This window comes from Leptinotarsa decemlineata, unplaced genomic scaffold (assembly GCF_025532065.1).
Source record: "Leptinotarsa decemlineata unplaced genomic scaffold, Ldec_3_MD MMD2_P_RNA_scaffold_14, whole genome shotgun sequence".
Taxonomy (NCBI): domain Eukaryota; kingdom Metazoa; phylum Arthropoda; class Insecta; order Coleoptera; family Chrysomelidae; genus Leptinotarsa; species Leptinotarsa decemlineata.
Window position 1 is genome coordinate 2,130,101 of NW_027412528.1, and position 21,499 is coordinate 2,151,599.

Consider the following 21,499-nt stretch of genomic DNA (forward strand, 5'->3'; position numbering starts at 1 on the left):
TATACTTTGGTGTTTGCTGGAAACTTCACCTTGCGTGTTTCGAATTCTGTTTTGATGTCGACAGTAGATGACTTCATAGCATCGGGTTTGTGGGAGCAGTCGATGATAAATAATGGAATGGAGTTTAGAGATAGTCGAATATTATTAATATTCGCATGTATCAATTTCGTCACATCTTTTGATATATTTTCAGATTGGTCGGTGCTTTGAAAGCCGATGATGATGTATCGAGGTCTTTCAAGGCTGTTGGTTGTCTTCACGGCCCAAATATCTGAGGATGTATCACGAAGTGTGGGTAATTCATAGAGGTCCCATTACTTTTGAATTATTCGCATTTTTATTGATGCGGTTCAATAGCTTCAGTTTCTGATGATCTTTCGGCACAATGTGTCTGATTCTCCATTCTATTTTGTTGATTTCCAAATGAGCATCGACTTTTCCAATAAAAGAGTTCTTGAATGAGCGTGCAATAATCGAAATGAGCTCTTGTTTAACATTCAATACTCCTCGGTTGTGATATTCAGCAAAACCCATGAGATACTTCAAGGGTAATTTACCACTGAATACATTGCTGACGGAATCCAATATATCTTGTTTATTCACATCAAGACCCCATCCTATAGGTCGTAGGGAATTTGCATGGGTTTGTCCAAATGATATCATTGTTTTCATTGTGGCTGTTATGCCGGGTTTTCGAACAACGGCCACTTGCTCTCCACCCATTCCATAGCAAATTTCGTCGAAGAGGAAGGCGAGGGCGTTATTGGATAGGTAACACTGCTTCGTGGCATCAGATGGTGTGATCTTCCCCTCGATATAAATGTAACTGTCTGCAATATCGAGTATAAGGTCTTGAAAATTGATTAGGATTCGGATTTCATCAGAATTTTTGTAATATGGTGATCCATACAGTTTATATGTATGCTCGTGAATCAGAGAATGATCAAAACATGGGCTCCTCGAATACCTCCAGCTTATTTATCACTCGTGGTGATGGTCGCCATGTTATTACTATTTTTTTTATCGCACCTTCAAGCCAATAGATTTGAGAAAGTTTAAACTACTAGCACTTAACCTATATCTTGACCGTTTGGCGGGCATACGTGGAATGAATCGAGTTTTAGATTTTCTCTTCTTTGAATGCACATGATCATAGTCTCCACCAAATGCATTACGCTATTCAACTGCTGCCGCTGCTATAATCGCTTTTTTACAATTTCCACTAATTTCAGCCCAAGCGTAATGAGATCTTCCCTGACTGATGCGGAATATATTTCTACTCCATCTAATCTCAAATTGATTTTATCAATATCAGAATCTAATTCTCCTCTGATCTTTGAGATGTAAAAACCAACATATTCCCGATTAACACAATCCGTACTCTCTTCAGGCTCGGCTATATTTTTCAAACGTTTATTTTCCATATCAAAATTTCCATCGGAAGTCAATTTAAAACCAACTCCAGGTTGTCTTCGCAAAACAGTATTTGAAGTTGCCTTACTCCTGCGACCAAACTTATCGATGCTTCCTCCACTCATTTTTGTGATACACTTATGACGGTCGTCGATGTTGTGAATCAACATATGAGAAATGATGATCGTTATAGCCTAATCAGTTCCAATTTAACTATTTTTTTTTTCACCATTGAAATTGATTAGATTACCATTATCATCCAATATGCATGCGTAAAGTGATATTGTCAAGGTACTTACGACCGCCAGGCTGGATTGGCATATAAATAATATTTTGCGGTTCCTTGGTGAGTTTGTAACCGGGCTCTACATCAATATCAAATTCAAAGATGCTTATGGATTTCATCAACATTTGAATATGCTCCAGCTGTGACATTACAATCCACACGAATAATTCTCACCTTATTGATAATTACGGGCAATGTTGATTCATGAGTTTCATCGACGCCAAACACATCGGCTTCGAACCCTAAAAGTTCGGCAATAGTGTTTTCATGTTTGAGATGTATGTAATATTTCGACCTTATTTCACATTTCAGAGTGTTGTTATGCATGTAGGAGAAATACTCTATCGATATTCTCCTCAGCTCCATTTTCCAATTGCATTTCTTTGGATTTGATGCATTTTTGAATCACTTTTTGATTTCATCAATTTCATATGCTCCAGGTGGAATTTTTATAATGATAGGAGGTGAGTTAGCTTCTTTAGAAAGGCGATAACATTATTTTTCACATCCACATTGAATATGGAGTTATAGGAATAGAAACCGTGTAAGCCCAGACCATAATTAGCCAATATTCGATTCCATTCGATGGGTGGGTAGAAGTTGGCGCTCAACTCGCTAGAGTGTCCCGACAATGAAAACGTGCGTGACATGACTGATGAATTTTCACTGATTCATGTCTTTTTATTGTTGACAGCAGGAATTGTGGAGTAATAGTCGTTTTTTAGGTGGTCTGAACAGATGATCCATCCCATCAAAATTTTCACTGAAGTGTCACTTTTTCTGTATGCTACCCAATGTGTCCCTTGACCATGTCGACTATCCAAATTTACTATGGCAGATTCAAATCGGAGTGGTCCCGATTTTGGCAAATCTTCACGCATATATACCCCTCGAAAATATGGAATCATTATTTCATTAGTATGATAGTTGAGGTCGATGTTGGAGAGAGCTCTTCGAGGTAGCAAATCTATGAGTTTTTTGAAATTTGAGGTTTCAAATAGACTCCTAATCCTTTACGGTAAGGCTTCAGTAGATACCGCTTCCTCGTTTACCTAGAGCGATTGTCTTCATGTTTTTATTATGTCGATTTGCCTCACTCAATTGCTCCCTACTCGCTTTCGCTGCTTGTACTGCTTTTGTTATGCCAGCTGTAGCACCGGCTAAACTACCTAGCGCCGATAAACCTGCAAAAATTGGAATGAGTGATAGTATTCCACCAATTTTAGAAATTGGTATGATTCGCGGTTTGCAAATTTTCTTTTTCAGCTGCTCTTTTAGAATTTTTGACAACAAATTCACTTCCGCCCGCTTTGTGTAGAACATCACGCACTTTCTTAACGATTCCAGAACCAAAAACTATCACCTTAGAATCTTTCAATGGTTTTTTTGATTTTTTTTTCTTGGTAGGACCCTTTTTTTTCTGTATTCGTGACTGCTTGGACGGTGCCTCGCAACCCATACCAAATCGCCGTTTTGTCTTCATTATATTCGTAATTAGCCAAGCGGCTCTTTTCTCTCCAATAAATGCGTCTTTCTGCAAGCTCCTGATCCGCTATATGTCTAGCTGAAAGATTGTTAGGATTCTGTGAATATGCAATATCGTGTTTTCAACATGCAGAATCCAGTTGATTGACACCCGAATCACCTCTCGCAAATCTTTTCTGCAATTTGGTGCCAGGGCCAGGTGCCAGGTGCCAGGTAAGTGTAATTCGAAAGGTAGACTATTGATGAGGGAATTGACCAATCCCCTACCAGATTTGTTTGAATGGCGCTCAGGAGATCCGCATCGGCTCATAACCCCCATTTAAATAAAGGAATCGATATGGAGACCTGCTTATATAGTCTCCAACTGTCATACAATGCGCATACTAAAGCAGAAGTACCAAGGCCTTCTATGGTATGGAATGGTATGGAATTGAATAAAACCCATGATCCCAATACATATTTGGTGGAGCGAGTTTTGAACCGAAAAGGACGTCGTCTATATGTAAAATGGCTGGGATTCTCTGAACATCACAACTCATGGATCAATGAAAATTCAGTAGTGTAATAGCATCATTATTGTACTTGATGAAAAATAAAGTGGAATGTAATACATTTGAATTTCATTATAAATTTTCTAAAACTGTGGAATCTATTATTCTTCGCTGAATAAATAGTTTAGAAATACCAAAAATTATACAAGTAATATTGTAGCAATGGATTGATTTATTTTATAAATCAACTTATAATGAAATGAATTGAATTGAAAAAATAAAGTTAAAATCAGCAGGTAATTCCAGGGCCTATCTGGGTGTATGTCGATATACGATTACCATGGATTTTTCATCTCCTGATCTACTCCTCTCGTGAAGTCGACTGGGCTGGCTCTCCTAATCGTATAGAGCGAGAAGTTGGAGTAGTGTGGGGGCGCTACCACCACCACAACCGAATCATATAAAAGTCGAGTTCCGATCCTGAACTTCACTCAGTATATGAGAGCACATCAAGATGAATTTCGAAAAAATCGCTGCTGTATTAGCTAGGATATCACTTGATGATGAGAATAATTGAACGGATGATGAGTCATTGAATGGGGATGGAATGGCTCACAACATAGAGGGAATTGTGGAAGAGGAAGTTGAAATTATAGGAGACGAGGCAGATATTGAAGTCGACGAAGGAGCACGAGGAGATTATTGAAGGGAATATCATCGAGGATGACCTGAGTGATGAAGGTATTGTGGCTGATTTATCTGAAGATGATGGTGCCTTAATGATCGGCGTCCGATGGCTCAACGTCACTGACACATTAGAAGATCGACTGGATCTGTATTGTGTGACAGAATCAAAACGATCGATGGTGGTATCCAGAAGTTATGTTGGTGCTGTTTTCGATTTTACTCGATACGGAACAATAACGGCGGCTGGTATCAACATGTAAACACCCATGATACGGTCTCTATGATGCAGCTGGGTCAGTATTGGTGTGAGGCATGTAAAAAACCGCTCACAAATTTCACAAGAGTGTCAGCATCATAATATGTAATAGTGTCAAACCTGTGACACACTAACCGTGGGCCTTCTAGTAAAAAAAACAGCCCTTTTCAGGGCTACATTATCCATACAAACAGTAGTTAGTACACCAGAGAATATCGTCTCACGGCATGGGACTCTTCTTCTCAGGTCTTACATATGAATGAAAGTTGGAAAATTTCCACGTAGTAGTAGAATGAATGAATGAAGATAATAATTGAATATAAATAACAATGAATTTCGTTTGTTACATCGTGGATCGGAAAATAATTCCAATTTGAAAAATGGGTTGTTTGACTCCAAACTTCAAAGTATTTGAAGATAGTTGGTGCCATTGATGTGCAATTATATATATGGATGAATCATTATTTTAAAATGAAAATTCCTGATGAAAATGTAATCATTATTGTATTACATTATCAGGTGAAGTAAACTATAATTTCATCAACTACCAGTCCATATCGTAAAGTAAACGTTATTCTCAAATGTTTTTTCTACATTCTTACTGATTTATCACGAAATGCCCTTAGAGCGGTATTGCCAGTTCTATGGAAGAGCCATACACTGCTAATCCTAAATGACATATACTCTGGAAGACTGATCCACTGTCGTTTAGCAAGAGCATTTACGCAAGACAGTATACGCACAACAATGACACCAACCACAGATACGGAGAAACCTCAAACTAAACTATACGAAAAATGCGAAAAACACGTCTTAGGTCATCCCCCTGATATTTATTCTACTGATGCTTCATGATTTTTCAAGCTGTTTTACACGGGAAGCGATAGCTCCTCCGTATACGGAGGACTTATCACACCCGGACGACCTATTGCATGCAAATGGTCTTTTAGCGGAGGAGCTACCTACCGGAGGATAAATATATATATATATATATATATATATATATATATATATATATATATATATATATATATATATATATATATATATTATAAATACAGAGTTTCGTAGGTGTAGATTTATCACACTGAATTAACTAATCATCTGATTGTTCCTCCAATAATCTTATGAGTTGATCCAATTTTTCACAGTTTTGAGGGCGTCGATGAGGAATTTGAAATTTACTTCAGGGCTGGTTTGGTAGAACTCAATATTCTTATGCCCCCACGGTAATGTTTTTGTGGTATTGGGGATGATGAATCGCTTATCATCCTTGTATGATAGCGCAACTTTATTACACATTAGAGTATACACATCGCGTAACTCACTTCGGAAAGTGCTCATCTTACGCAATATGGTACCACCCGATTCGACTATTTTCCTATAATCATCAAGTGATTTTGTATGACTGACTTTTTTTTCCTTTTTGCCTTCTTCAATTCATCACTAACGGACTCTTGACATGATATGTTTTTGCGCCGGTTCCATAAAAACTGATAATTGGATCATTAGGGAATTCGTCTTTCATCTTTCCCAATATTGGTTCAGTTATAGGCACAGTAAACTGATTTCCAACTTTGTAGTTGGATGTATCGAATTTCTCTACATTTTCCCTCATGAAATCATAAAAATTCTCCGTGAAAATTTTAAGAATGAGAGAGTCGGTATCGGTGTAGAGGAGAGAAGCATTTGACCCATATTGTTTTTTATGAATTTATAAAAAAACTCATACATAACTGTTTTAGATAAATCAAGAATACTGAATCCAAGATATAGGGGTTAATTGTATTTTATTTTCACTTTACCCATATGAATGGCGACAAAGTCCTCTGAGAAAATTGAAAGTGTTTTAAAATTTGGTCGAGCGATGAGAGCATTCGCACCAGAGGCACGCTTTATAGACTCCCAATGAGTCACAAGCCGAATGTCATTTCTATTATCAACGTTCTCCATTGTTTTTCCAAAGACAGCATTTGTTCTTGTCTTGAAAATATTTCTATGATTAATATTTGTAGATTGATTTCTCATTAGGGTATCCAGGTCTACATATTTCTTCAACCATGGTGATTGATTAAATGAGAGAACTCTGTGAGTCCTCATCACTATCAGTCCATTTTCAATTGCCTGCCTCAGAGCCCTACAATGAACAATGTATTTTCTCTTATCATTCAGATTAGGTATTAATTTGGGTATTTTTAAATTTGAACCGGGTGGAATTACGCTCTCTAGAAGAAATGGCAGATCCGAATGTGCATCGTGAAGTGCTTCAGGGTAATGGACATCTACTTCCAGAATATAACCCTTAGGACCATCATCTGGAACACCCATGATATCTAGTTGAAGAATTTCTTGTTCGGATAGCCATGAAAACCCACCTGTCGGTAATGGTTGGGACATACTGTGACCATATAGGTTCGTAGCGTCCAAATAAGTGATGAATGATGATGCTTCTTTCTCATCATATCTGGCAGAAAACGATTATTAGATATATGCTTTCTTTCAGAACACTGACTAATACCCCCACGAATACCCTTTTGGAAAAAAGTTATCATGTCAATGTATGCAATTCCAGATCTACAACGGTGTATTTGAGCCTGGCATTCCAAGAATGGCCTGGTAAGGTAAAATAGTGGTCTGGATCTAATTTATATTTATCCAGACATATATTACGGAAATTTTCGAAAATATCGCATAAAATCATTACATCTGATTTCAAATACAGATCTGAATAGTCCCCTAACGTTTCACACTCGAACAAGGACCATACACGTTTTGCCCTCTCATAATTATCGTCAGATATATGTTTCTCGTTCAATTGATCACAAAAATCGGATTTTGATGGTAGCTCAGTACAATCTAACGTGGTCAAATCTTTGACAAAACTGTAGGAAAAAAAAAACTCCTTTCTATCCCATCAAAAGGAATTTTTCATTTTCGGGAAAACACTTCCGTGTTTCATAACATTGCTCATCTGACAAGCTCTCCCCTGAACTGCTGCAGTAATGACGCCATGAATCTAAAGCTATCGATAAATCTTAGCTTTAGGAATTGTTTTTTCAATTTACCAAATTTATCTGTTGTGGTACCCATCAATAGATGCTTAGTGAAGAAATGTAATTTTCCTTTGTTTGACCGATAACCTGCACCTTGTTCTTATTGGTGCATAACTCTTTTATGAACAAGTGGCAGTCATAGCCGCTCAAATTATGGAAAATTATTGTGACAAAATTCGGTAATTTGTAATTCAAATTACATCGAGAATGTGCAGCTCCATATTTTTTCCTTCCCGTCAAGTGACAATGATCTCTCACTTTGACGTCACCTAATTCATTCTCCTCTGATGCTGTTAATGGTTTCATTGGCACGATACGATTCAAATATGTATAGTAGATGGCCCTCAGGTCAGACTCCAGTCTGGCTACGAATACTTTGGCAGCGTCCTCCCCACGATATAGAACAAATTTGGAGGCTGAATCATCGAATGAACAACGAATTCGGTATGAGAATGAGTATGGCTCGTGAATAAATGATTTATTTGTGAAGGAACTTGTTGGATCCGGTTTATTTGTATGTATGTATGAAAGTCCCCACGAAGGGGACTTTCAACTGCCTCTCAAATTTTTTTCAAATTTCAATATATTTTCCGGTATGGCCCTACCACATTAATCAATTTTGATTTGCGTTGTGGGAATGGTGGTACAAATAAAATTGCAATCATTCAACTGATGTCGCAATAATTTGCGTTCGTCTGAAAAATACATCAAGCACCCATCACAAAAATACATCCTATGCCCGTGGGATGAAATTTGTGATGAAACTAACCTTGATAGATCTTTTATCTAGCAATAGTGGCTATTACCAGATTCCTCGGTGATGTTCAATGAATTTACATGGCGAGCGAGTTTCCGCCGTGCGTAATAAAGAGGACCCACAATTTCATATTTCGGTTTGTTGTTTTCCAAAGTTGTTTCTAACCCATAAACATTGACTGAACTCATTCATATTCTCAAATTTTGGAATATCACGTAATTTCATGGGAAAATCTATACCTTCAACATTAAGTACATCTCTGAAGTCTGGATATGATCCTACTTCAGAAGTTCTCGTTTGCGCTGGTCGCAGAGCTGATGTCACCGCCCAAGCGAAGCAAAAATGGTCCTCATTTTTCACATTAACTACTGCTCTTTTCAAAGCGATGAATTCTGGAAGTAGGAGGAACCACTGAGAGGACTATATTTGTTGATGTTTACTTCGATAAAAACAACTTTCTCCAGAGTCCAACCTGCGAACACATTATTCGTTTATTGACTGAAATCTTTCATATTTATGTAGATAACATACCTGAGTCACGTTCTTGAAATTCCACAGCTTTTGTAGACAACGTGTCGACGAATATCCTATATACCTCTTCAAGGTTGTTTGATTGATCAACAATTTGGTTTTGGCTGTTGAAAGACTTCACTTCTAATATTTCCTGCATCTGAAGTATGTACCTCCCAAACAACTCCATATTCACTTTCAAGGTGTTATGAACTTGCACCCTTCGATCAATCAAAGTCACAACTTTATATCTCACTTCATTAAAGAAAGATTGATAGTCTGAAAGTAGATTTTTATTTTCGACCCTGTAGCTAACAATCCTATATTTAAATGCGCTGTTGATGATTTTCACACCATCCTCAAATTCCGTACAGGAATTTGTTCTATGCTCCAATGTTTTGAGGTGTGAATTCATCCTATTCACAGGCACCATTCTATTACAATAGTTGCACAATTCCTGAACTGCGCTTGGTTGGGCAGAATCCACTCTGGGCCGTTTTGCTGAAGGACCTACAACATTATCCGGCCTGCAGGACTGCATTTGATGACGACGCATGTTATCTTTACGGCTGAAACTTTTACCACACCTATCACAGTGAAACATATTCGTAGATATATTCAATACGCGCGATATCAAACTAACTCCTGTGAATGAGTGGCACCTCTTTTATATGTTCATTCAAAAAGTGGGGAGGGAAGGTGAATACACGAGTGCCCTCAAATTCACATCAGCAAAGGCACATGACATTGCAGAAGGCCACTCGAAGTCAAACTGAAAACGCACTCCAAAAGTCTCTTCGTCGATGAGGCTGAAAGTCGTTCAAAGTCGAATATTCTAAATAACAAAGTGGATAAATGAAGGTCCTGCCCGAAAACACTACTCCAAAATATTATTGCCTCTATCGTGTGACGTAGTTGGAGGTCATTCAAGGTCAGACACAAAACACTCCCTCGAAGTCACTTTGGCTACGTTGTGTCGTGTAGGTTCAAAACTTCAAGAAAGCCCCGTAACTGGCTCGAGTTCATTCAGAGTCGAAGTCGCCTTGTTGAAAATATGGAAAGTTAATGAAGGTCTTTCAAAGTCAAACCCAAAACACTGCCTAAAAATCATCTTGCCTGCGTTATGTAACGTTGATCAGGGTCGTTCAAGGTCAAACTCGAAACAATCGTTCAAAGTCACCTTGGTTACGTTAGATCGTGTGATGCAAAACTAGCTCGAATTCATTCGAAGTCAAAGTCACCTTGTCGAAAATATAGGAAAAGAATGAGGGTAACTCAAGTTCAAACCCAAAACATCACCTCAATGTCACCTTGTCTGCGTTGCCGTATGACGTAAGTCAAGGTCGTTGAAGGTCAAACGCATAATACCTCATCAAAGTCACCTTCGCTACTTCGTGTGACGTAGAGGTCATTTCAAGGTTAAAAGTGGTGGGGGGAGGTTCTGAAATCGGCTTAAACTAACTACTGATGACAGTACTACCAACTGTCGAAAGCGCTCGCAGATAATTAATAGAAGATATAAAGCTTCAAATTCTTTGTGTAAAATTTGATATTGAAATATATTTATATAGATATTTATATCATACACACTCAATAACATCTTTATCTCTGTATTTATATCCTGGACCCGGAAGTCACGCAGGTAGCTATAGCTGCCTACGTGGTTATGTTAGATGATGCCTGGGAATGCTAGGTCTTCTAATTGAAACCACAAATGTGCGGTTGGCTCCTGTTGGTGACACCGTGCATATGTGATGTTTTTTTTTCATTTTTGGTAACCAGTTGTTGTCCACCTTTGCAATTGGCTGCACCGTGCTGATAAGGCCAATAGCCAGAAACACGTGTCCGCGGTTTGCCTCCATATTTCTTGAGTGTCATGTCCACGAATTTCCTCCTTTTGATTTATATATATATATATATAATATATATATATATATATATATATATATATATATATATATATATATATATATATGGGTTTTATAAAATATAATTTTCTTATTTTTATTATTATTGTTATTATTTTTTTCATGAAAATTTCAATCGGCTAGACCCTTATGTTTAGTTTGAATCCTATACCTCAGTGTATAGAGATTTTTCCCAACCTCTCAGGTGGATTCAGGCAAAAACACCACAATTACTTACCAAACTTTGATTTTTCTAGTAGATTTCACCTGTGGAAAAAATTTGAAAAAGACGCAATTGTTGTCAGGAAATATAGAACAGTTTTAATTGTGAAAGTAAAATTATGTTTGATTCATAAATATATAAATTTGTCAATTGCCAAAAAAGAAATTTCTTAATTCTAAGAAAGTCCTAAATCTACACCGAACAACGAACTATTCAATATAGAAACACTGAACAAATGTGGTAATGAATTGTGGTAATGAATTGCAGGTCAGTGTAATTTCTGGATTTTATTTCAAGTACTTGTTATTGTCTTATTCAGTTCGTAGGTCTTTTCATTAATATATGCATATATTGTTTATAAATGGTTCAAGTAAATTACTTACTTTCCTCCAACGCTGGTGTGTGTTTGGTGTGATAATTCTGTGGAGCTGAAACTCGTGGATTTCTCACTCGACTTGGCTGGACAGGTAGGTTTTTTCACTGACTTTATTATTGCTAATCAGTATTCACTACTATTCAGTTTAATTCTTAATTCATGTACTTTATATAATTCAAATTTTACGTAGAGAAAATTTTAGCGTGGCGTCTCTTTCGTTGCCTCAAGAAGAATTCCTTGTTGATAAAACAATTCAAAATCTAACTCGGTCCCCTAGTTACCATCTATCAATTTTCACATATACAAATTTTCAATTTTTTTTTCAGGGAAATTTTCTATTCTACTAATTTAACATCGGCTCTTAAATTTAGATACATTTTCCTTTCATAGTTTCGTACAAAAATAGTTAACCTCACTTTTATGTCAGTTTCTAAGGAAGTTATTTACAAAAATAAATTTTGAATTTCATATCATTCCTAAATAATAACAATTAGTGTATTATGCCTTTTTCGTTTTTTCATCACAGATGTTAATTTAATTTTATCTGACATTTCTTTCTAACCTATATCGGTTGTCAGTTTTTTGTATTTTGCTGCGTTTCAATGTAAGAATGTTAATATTTGAATTTCCCACTCTTATTTGCTTGTTTCCGGTCAAAGCTGTGGGTTTCAATATATGTACTGTATTTTTGTATCTGAATTCCTTCGTGATGTTTTTCAAAATTCCCATACACTGTTGTATTTCGAGTCTTTTCATATATATATATATATATATATATATATATATATATATATATATATATATATATATATATATATATCCAAGATAAGGATCCTAAGCATGGGAATCTCAGTACTTGTTGGAGCTTAGGTTAAATTAGGAAAAAGTTGTGTTCTTTAAAGCTTATTTACATGCCGTTTAGAAACTTGAAGAATTTTCATGGCCTGCTGAGATATTTGGGAAAAACGAGAATTTGACAATATCAATTTTATTTTTTTCTGACTTTATTTGAAAAGATATCAAAAAACGAATAACACTTTTTCATTGGCACTTTCAAAGTACTACACGATGGTATTTTTAGTTTTCATATTCGACGTTTTGTTTTCAAAAAACCATCAACTTTATTTTTTTAAATAGCCCGGAAAAAAGTTCACCCTGTATCTGATTTCATTTTTTATTACGAATTCAACGATGTAACACATGCCATTGTTTTCCTTTTAGTTTAAGGGAAAATTGCATTTTTTCTATCTTAAAAATGTATTTTTAAGTAGGTTAATAATGATTTTTTTAAAGTAATGAAAACAACAAAGAAATTACCGCATTTTTTATTTAATTCAAAGGAGGTGTTCAAACAGGTTTCCGTTATTTTCCAAACATAAGTATGATCTTCTAACTGTAGAACTTAAAACATCACGTAACATCTTTGGTGTAATACTGTTAAATGCGACAGTTACACATTCTCGTAACTGCTGTTCAGTTTCAAAAGAATGTTGGTAAACCCGGTTTTTAACAAAACCCCATATGAAGAAGTACAGAGGAGTTAAGTCAGGGGATCGCGCTGGCCAAGACACTTCACAAAAGGTTCCAATCCACCTTCCGGGAAATCGCTGCGAAAGATACTCTCGAACTTGTCTAGAATTATGTGCAGGAGCACCGTCTTGTTGAAACCAACAGTTATTGACCTGTGCCAGAGGTAAATTATCTAAACAGTCTTCTACATAGTTTTGCAACAAATGATGGTATCGTTCGGCGGTCAAAGAATTATAGTAAAAAAAAGGGGACCTAGTATTTTAGTTCCTAAAATTGCACACCACATATTAAACCCAAAACGTTCTTGATGTCTTGATATTTTCTTAACACGCGGATTTTGCTGAGCCCAGTAATGTGTATTGCGGCGGTTGAAGATACCATTATTAGTGACCATACTTTCGTCGGACCATATTATTTTTGAAGGGAAATTATAATCTTCTTCACACGCGCGTGTATACCATTCGCAGAAATTTCGGCGCCGTTCGAAATCCCCTGGTTCAAGTCCTTGGCAAATCCTAAATTTATAGGGGTGATATCTATTTTTACGCAAAATAAATTGAGCTGTGGATTTGGCTACTCCTACATTATTTTCGATTCACCTAGTTGATATTTCAGTGTTCTCAACAACTGCTTGTGAAACATTATTTTGGGCTTCTTCTGAAGATTCCTTTTTTCGAGATAAAACAGGCTTTTTAAATGAACCATATTCTTTTAAATTTCGAGCCATCTCTAAGAAAATGGACTTACATGGCTGCTTTCTTTCTGGATATGTATTAAGATACATTGCTGCTGTATTTACAGTATTTTTGTGAAACAAAATGTAGCACGTTAGCATGTCAAACTTTTCTTCATGGCTATAATGCTCACCCGGCATATTCGACGATAATAACACAATATTATCTATTCAACAATAAACAATAATAACTACAACAGTAACAATAACTCTAAAAACAACAACTCAACAAACAGGCTAACAACAACGACAATTACTATTTTATCGTGTAACTAAATAATATTCGACAGGCTCGGTGACAGGTATTTACGTCAAAGCATTTGTTTGCAACGCCTACTTAAAGATTTTTTTTAAAATAGAAAAAATGTAATTTTCCTTTAAACTAAAAAGAAAACAATGGCATGTGATACATCGTTGAATTCGTAATAAAAAATGGAATCAGATACAGGGTGTACTTTTGTTTCGGGTCATATAAAAAAATAAAGTTGATGATGGTTTCTTGAAAACGAAACGTCGGATATAAAATCTAAGAATACCATCGTGTAGTACCTTGAAAGTGCCAATGAAAAAGTGTTATTCGTTTCTTGATATCTTTTCAAATAAAGTCAGAAAAAAATAAAATTGATATTTTCAAATTCTCGTTTTATCTCAGCAGGCCATGAAAATTCTTCAAGTTTCTAAACGACATGTAAATAAGCTTTAAAGAACACAACTTTTTCCTAATTCAACCTAAGCTGTATCTCCAACAGGTACTGAGATTCCCATGCTTAGGATCCTTATCTTGGACACACTGTATATATATATATATATATATATATATATATATATATATATATATATATATATATATATATATATATATATAAATCCTTGGAGTTATTTGGGATAGCAGCGAAGCGCAATTGAGTTGAGTTAAAATTAAAATATGAATGTTGTAATCATGATAAAAACAAGTAACAACTGTACAAATACAAGACATATAAATTAAATGAAAGATACAATGTATATATATATATATATATATATATATATATATATATATATACCCTAAATAAGGAGTAATCATAAAAAAAATTTATTTGAGAATGAACGTGGTGATCTTAGGTTAGAAACACATCACTTGTCGATTCATTAAAATTTTCAAGAAGAAGTAGACTTGGCATTTGCCGCTGGTGCAATTATTCAAAGAGTTACAGTTGCTTTCAGAAGAAAGAGTTTTGTTATATAATTTTTGTTGATGAGTTGATAAATGAATTCAAGTAATGTCAAATGAGTTGTCTTTGAAGGAATTCCAAGTTTTGTCAATAATAAGTAGATAGGAATATATTTCACTTGAATGTTGTAAGTCAGTTTTTTTATTCAGACAATTTCGTGATTGCGAAATGTAAGTCATTTCAAGGAATAATCTTTTAGAAACATTCCTCTCTTTAGTCAAGATTTTTACTGAGTTAAAATCCATTACATGTCCATTATTATAAACATGTTCACTAAGGGCACACCTTTCTGGATGAAATCTACAATCACCTTCTGTCTTTTAATAATCTGGCAGTCTGACCAATGTATTCAGCACTGCACCTTATACAAGGGATACTATAAACCACTTGAGATTGAATTTTTTTTGGGATTTTATCTTTTAAGTTTGAAAAAAGGGAATTAATTGTTAAAATACGTTTGTGTGCAATTTTTATATTATCAATATTTTTGAAAATTCGTGTGAGTTTGGGTGTAATTTCACTGGTATATGGTAAGGAAGTAAAAAGATAATTATTTATCTGAATTTCATTATTATTATTACTGATATCATTGTCCTGACTTGGAGAAATTGAAGAACGAACGTTATAATCTATTTCATTTGGGGACGTGTTAAACAATATCTTGTTTAATAAGGTTTCAGGATATGAATTTTATAAAAAGAGGTTTAAAAGGATTTTGAAATTTTTTAAATGAAAGGACGAGTCCGAAATTCTGATAACACGTTGTTTCATTTGTTTGACCAAATTGACTTTTATTGATTGTTTATGTAGTGACCAATAGTTCATGTATCTACCTTGAACCTATTGGTTTTCTGTACCAGTCAATAAGTACGGTATTAGTGGAAGTGCGAATGAGTTTAGTGTCTAGAAATGGAACACTTTGTTCATCGTCTTCCTTTTCGATGTTAAATTTTATGTAGGGGTCATAACTATTAAAGATTTCAACAATTTCTGTGACTCCTGTATAGGGAAGGGCAAGGATTATGTCATCAACATATTTTTTTATGAAAAAAACATGGAAAGGAAGGACATTTAGGACATTGTCTAACAGGTCATCCATTACATAGTTAGCTAGAATGGGGCTTATTTTGGCTCCCATTGGTGTATATATGTATATATATATATAAATATATATATATATATATATATATATATATATATATATATATATATATATATATATATATATATATGTTAACTCGAAAATTCTCACGGATAAAGTATGATGAGCTGTTTTCTCGGGTTTCGCAAATGAGACTTTGCCGAAACGTTGTGAAAATAATCCTTATGGGGAGAAAATACACAGACCATATATATATATATATATATATATATATATATATATATATATAAAAACAGAAGTTAATATCGGACATAGCACTCAAGGAAGTGGCAAACCATAGACACGTGTTTCGGGCTTTTGGCCCATCATCAGTATGGTGCAGCCAAGTGTAAGGATGGGCAACACTTGGTTACCAAAAGATAGAAATACAAAAATGCACGGAGCCACCAGCAGGAGCCAACCGCACATTTGTGGTTTCAGTTGATAGATCTTGTGTTTACAAGAAAACTATCAAAATCACCACGGAGGCAGCTGTAGCTACCTGCGTGACATCCGGGTCCAGGAAATTATACGAATATGAAAGTTATTGAGTGTCTTGATATAGAAACAGAAGTTAATATCGGACATAGCACTCAAGAAAGTGGCAAACCATAGACACGTGTTTCGGGCTTTTGGACCATCATCAATATGGTGCAGCCAAGTGTAAGGATGGGCAACACTTGGTTGCCAAAAGATAGAAATACAAATGCACGGAGCCACCAGCAGGAGCCAACCGCACATTTGTGGTTTCAGTTGATAGATCTTGTGTTTACAAGAAAACTATCAAAATCACCACGGAGGCAGCTATAGCTACCTGCGTGACATCCGGGTCCAGGATATAAATACAGAGAGATATTTTATCGAGTGTGTATGATACAAATAAAAAATGTAACAAATAGTGGACATAACACTCCAAAAAGGGGGCAAACCGCGGACACGTGTTGATATATATCACGTGTTTCACGTGATATATATCAAAATCCTAGAAAATCTACTTCTCCAGAGACATAAATAATAAAGGGGTGTGGCATTCCTCCAGTCTTCGGGGTGACGGAGATGTATCCACGAATATTTCTGAGAGTACGATTGGAAAAGAAGAGAGAGGAAAATACTACGAAATACACCTGAAAGTGACCCTCTCTGTTCAAACTTCAGCTTGAACAGATGTTATGGTGAAGCAAGTTCTGTAAGAGTGTCATCAGTTTTCTGAAACATCTCACTATTTTGTCAGGTACCAAATGTCATCTTCATGAATGAACGGTAAGATCATGTGATTTTGTTGTATACTGCAGTGAGTTCTGCGTTTCATATCTGTCGATAAGCAGGTTTCCCTTGCGGTCATAAACCCATCTCCTTGATCCTTTCTGCTCATATTCGTGCATGTAGGAGGTAAACAACGTTCAATACGAATTCAAGCATATTATCAGTTTGTAAATCTTTGGAAGAGAAAAATATCAATTTCAGGGCTGAGGACGTCCGCTCTTCGAAAAGCCAATCCGGAATCTGCTGTTTCCCATCCAGCCGAGATTTGGAATTTTTAGCCAAGTGGAGGTGGGTACTTGGTGATTTCTTCCAGCAATAAGTATTCAAGCCATTCGGACCGAACCAGCGAAGTTCTAGGAAACCAAAAAGTTTATTAGAATTTCAACTGTTGTTAGCGGTTCGTTCAGTTCATTATATTCAGGCTGTTGAAACACTTCTAAAAAGCTTCGAACGACGATGAGGCTGAAATATCCAGGCCAAGTAACCACATGACATATAATCATGAATGTCCTTTCAAACAATTCCACCCTATTGGCAGTTGAGGGGTTATCCGTAACATTTGGAAGCTCTTGAAATGAATGGGAAATATTCTCGCGGCATTCGGTAGTTCCTGCGAAACTACACCTTGCCTCACTAGTGACTTTTTGAAAACCTTGCATTCGTATTCGATTAAGGGAATGCGCTGCTTGGTGGTTGACAAGATTTCTTGGCTCAAAGTGTAATGAGCACGTCTCAGTTTAGCTGCTATTTGTCGGAAGGCAGGCGTGGAAGGCCGTTCTCAATTCATCACAAATTGAATACGAGACGCGTGTTTTCTAGTCAATTTGATGTTGATTTCCATCTTATGTATTAGTCATTCGATTTTGTGAACCAAAAAGGTCAAATTCCACTTTCCTGCACGGCTTCTTCTGTAAGTCAGTCATAAACCTCTGCATGTATTCCAGCCAGTTGTTATGTCTCCAGAAGCGTAACTTATTGGAGCGCCATGAGTGTTCCAGCCTTCATCACTTTTTTGCCATCTTGAGGCCAGCCGGTATGATTTTGAGATGAGAGAGTACCAAAGAACTCCGCATGGAGTCTTACAATCAGAACAATTATTTGATAGAGTAAATCAAATAGAGTCTGAGAAGTTTGATGAGTGAAATGATAGTTCATCTGCTCTTTCTTTTTTTTACTGACGATATACGCTTCACCCAGAACTGGAAACTATACGACGATTATTATTATACTTTGGTGTTCGAAGGGGACTTCATCATGCATCAGCTTTTATCTGTCCGAAGTTGGAAGTTGGAAACTACATCAGGCTAACTCGCTTGTATTGTGTGTAATGAAGAATTGATGAATTCGGCACTTCTCATTCTTCATAACGAATTGAATATCCCACGGAGCGTATGGCAACACCGGTGTTTCATTGATACAGTAGAAATACCGAAGATGGTAAAATAACACTCGCATTGCCACGTTTTGTCGATGGATATAAGCTAAGACTATACTGATGCTGATGGGTCTCAGCATCATAAGCCAATATCTTCAATGTTCTTATGATGCAGTGTTTGTAACCTTTGGTGTAGTACTGGATTTTTTTTCCCCAACAACAAATCGTTATTTTTAACAACTCGACACGTGTTTCGATCACCAAGTGATCATCTACAAAGAGGGAGATTGAAACTAGAAATTAGTGCGAGCTAATCCTATTTATGCTATGAAGGTAACCCATACAGGTAAACCATCCAGGCGTACAGGTATACCAACCTAAATTAATTTTACAATTTTGCCTTATCTATTATTTTACAATATATGTTTATATAAAACAATTTTCAGCTATATATAAATTAATTTCATAATATTGCCTATCCAAATTTATTTTTGCAATGTGTCTTAATGTAGTAATCAGTAAACCCAACAACATTATTTTATTTTATTTTAACAAGCTATATAGTATGCTCTTTGGTAGGGGTCCGTCATTGTTATTCATAATATAATTGTGTTTACTTATTTCTACACTCTCATAGGCATCTAGTTGCCTGTTGTTGTTAACTTGTCTAACTAATCTTAATGAACTGAAGTCTATGGAATGGTTTTGTTGCAAAATATGATGGGCGACTGCTGATTTTTCAGGTCTTCCATATTTTAAGTGATGTGTTCCTTATATCTTACTTTAATAGATCTTTTTGTCTGTCCATAATATTTTGCATCGCAGTCCTCAGATTCAATTTCGTAAATTCCAGACTTTTCCGAATTCTCGACTTTGTCTTTTGGACTTTCCAAAAGGCTCTGTAGTGTATAACTTGTTTTAAAAACCACCTTCATACCTACTTCCTTGGAAATTTTTCCAAAGTTCCTCGTATATTAGTGGTATGAAGCTGAGATGTTGGTTTTTGTCTTTTCTGAAAATCGAGATTTCGTTCATTCTTAACCTAAACTTCTTTTTCCTTATTATGTCATCTATAATACCCCTCGAGAAACCGTTAGTGGCTGCTATTTCCTGTATTGTACGTCTTCCTTTTGTGAATCCATCATGTGTTAGAGGGAAAGTCAAAAGACGATGCACTAAAAAATTCAACCCAGTACGTTTGTGCTGGTTGTCCACAGTGATGTGTCAGGAATTTACCTGTACGTGCTTGTTTCTTTTCTAAATATATCGTATTCTAACCCTCCATATTGGCTCCTCATTACCAAAACGTCAAGAAATGGTAGTTGTCCCTTATTTTCTAACTCATACGTGAATTTTTTTGATGGACATCTATTATTTAAAATGGAAACAAAGTCGTCAATATTGAATTTTTTGATATCGAATATCGTGAAAATATCATCCACATACCTTAGCCAAATCCTAGGAAAATACTTTGACTTTTCTTTGATTTCCATTTCGAATCTGCTCATGAACAGGTCTGCCAGATAGGGGGACAAGGGGTTTCCCATGGCCGTTCCTTCCTGTTGTTCATAAAAGCAACCTTCTTCCTGGAACCGATTTTGTTTCATACACAAATTAGTAAGAGGAACGAATTCATCGATTTCGTTATTATTAAAATTATTTTTCTCTAGTAATTCATTGAGGTATTGCAAGGTCTGTGGAATTGGGACACTAGGAAATAAGGAACTAACATCAAAAGAAAAGATTACTATATAAGGACACATCGCAAAAATAAATTTGGATAGGCAATATTGTGAAATTGATTTTTATATAGCTGAAAATTGTTTTATATAAACATATATTGTAAAATAATAGATAAGGCAAAATTGTAAAATCAATTTAGGTTGGTATACCTGTATGGGTTACCTTCATAGCATAAATAGGATTAGCTCGCACTAGTTTCTAGTTTAAACCTTCCTCTTTGAAGATGATCACTTGGTGATCGAAACACGTGTCGAGGTGTTAAAAATAACGATTTGGTGTTGGGAAAAAAAAAACTCCAGTAATAGTCTTCAATGAGACCCAAAAAGACCCTATGAATCAGTGTATTTTTGTATTGATACAGGAGTGAAGGGTTCTCTGCAGCTCGTATATGAGCCTTTTGCTGAACGGATTTCAACTTAGTGACGAGAGTTGAGATTTCCACTAAAAAACGTCACTGGCCGTCCGGGCTAATTTCTGCTCAATAATGGTCACGGACCATGCATACAAGGGAATCCGAACTTCTGATTATTTGACAACCTCTATTAGTACCGTTATGTGATGTAGACACTCCATACCGGTTATCATTATCGTCATTATTGTTTTTATTATCATTATTATTAGTATTCAACTGAAGCATACAATAACGTGATGACAAATATAACCTATAGATCACAAAAACAAGCACAAGTTTTCGGCGGTAGTTTCTTAAAAATGTATGATTTTTCCAATTCTAGTAAATATGTTTCAGCCTCATGCCGTTAGTGTTAACGAAAGCTTTGAAATAAAACATGTTTTCAACTCGATCGAATATTTCTGACTGAAATGCATTTTATGTGGGCATTTTATTTTTAGTATCCCCTATGTTATTTTTGACATCACTAGAAGAAATATTTGTATATTTGTTAACTTGTTGTTTTCTAGCTGTTCAAAGTTGAACATTTCATCGGTCTTAAACATTTCTCAAAACAATTTCATATAGATTTATATGGAATGACTTATCTTTTTAGTTTTAATTTCATGTTTATTGACAAATGTACCTATAATACTGATTTTAAT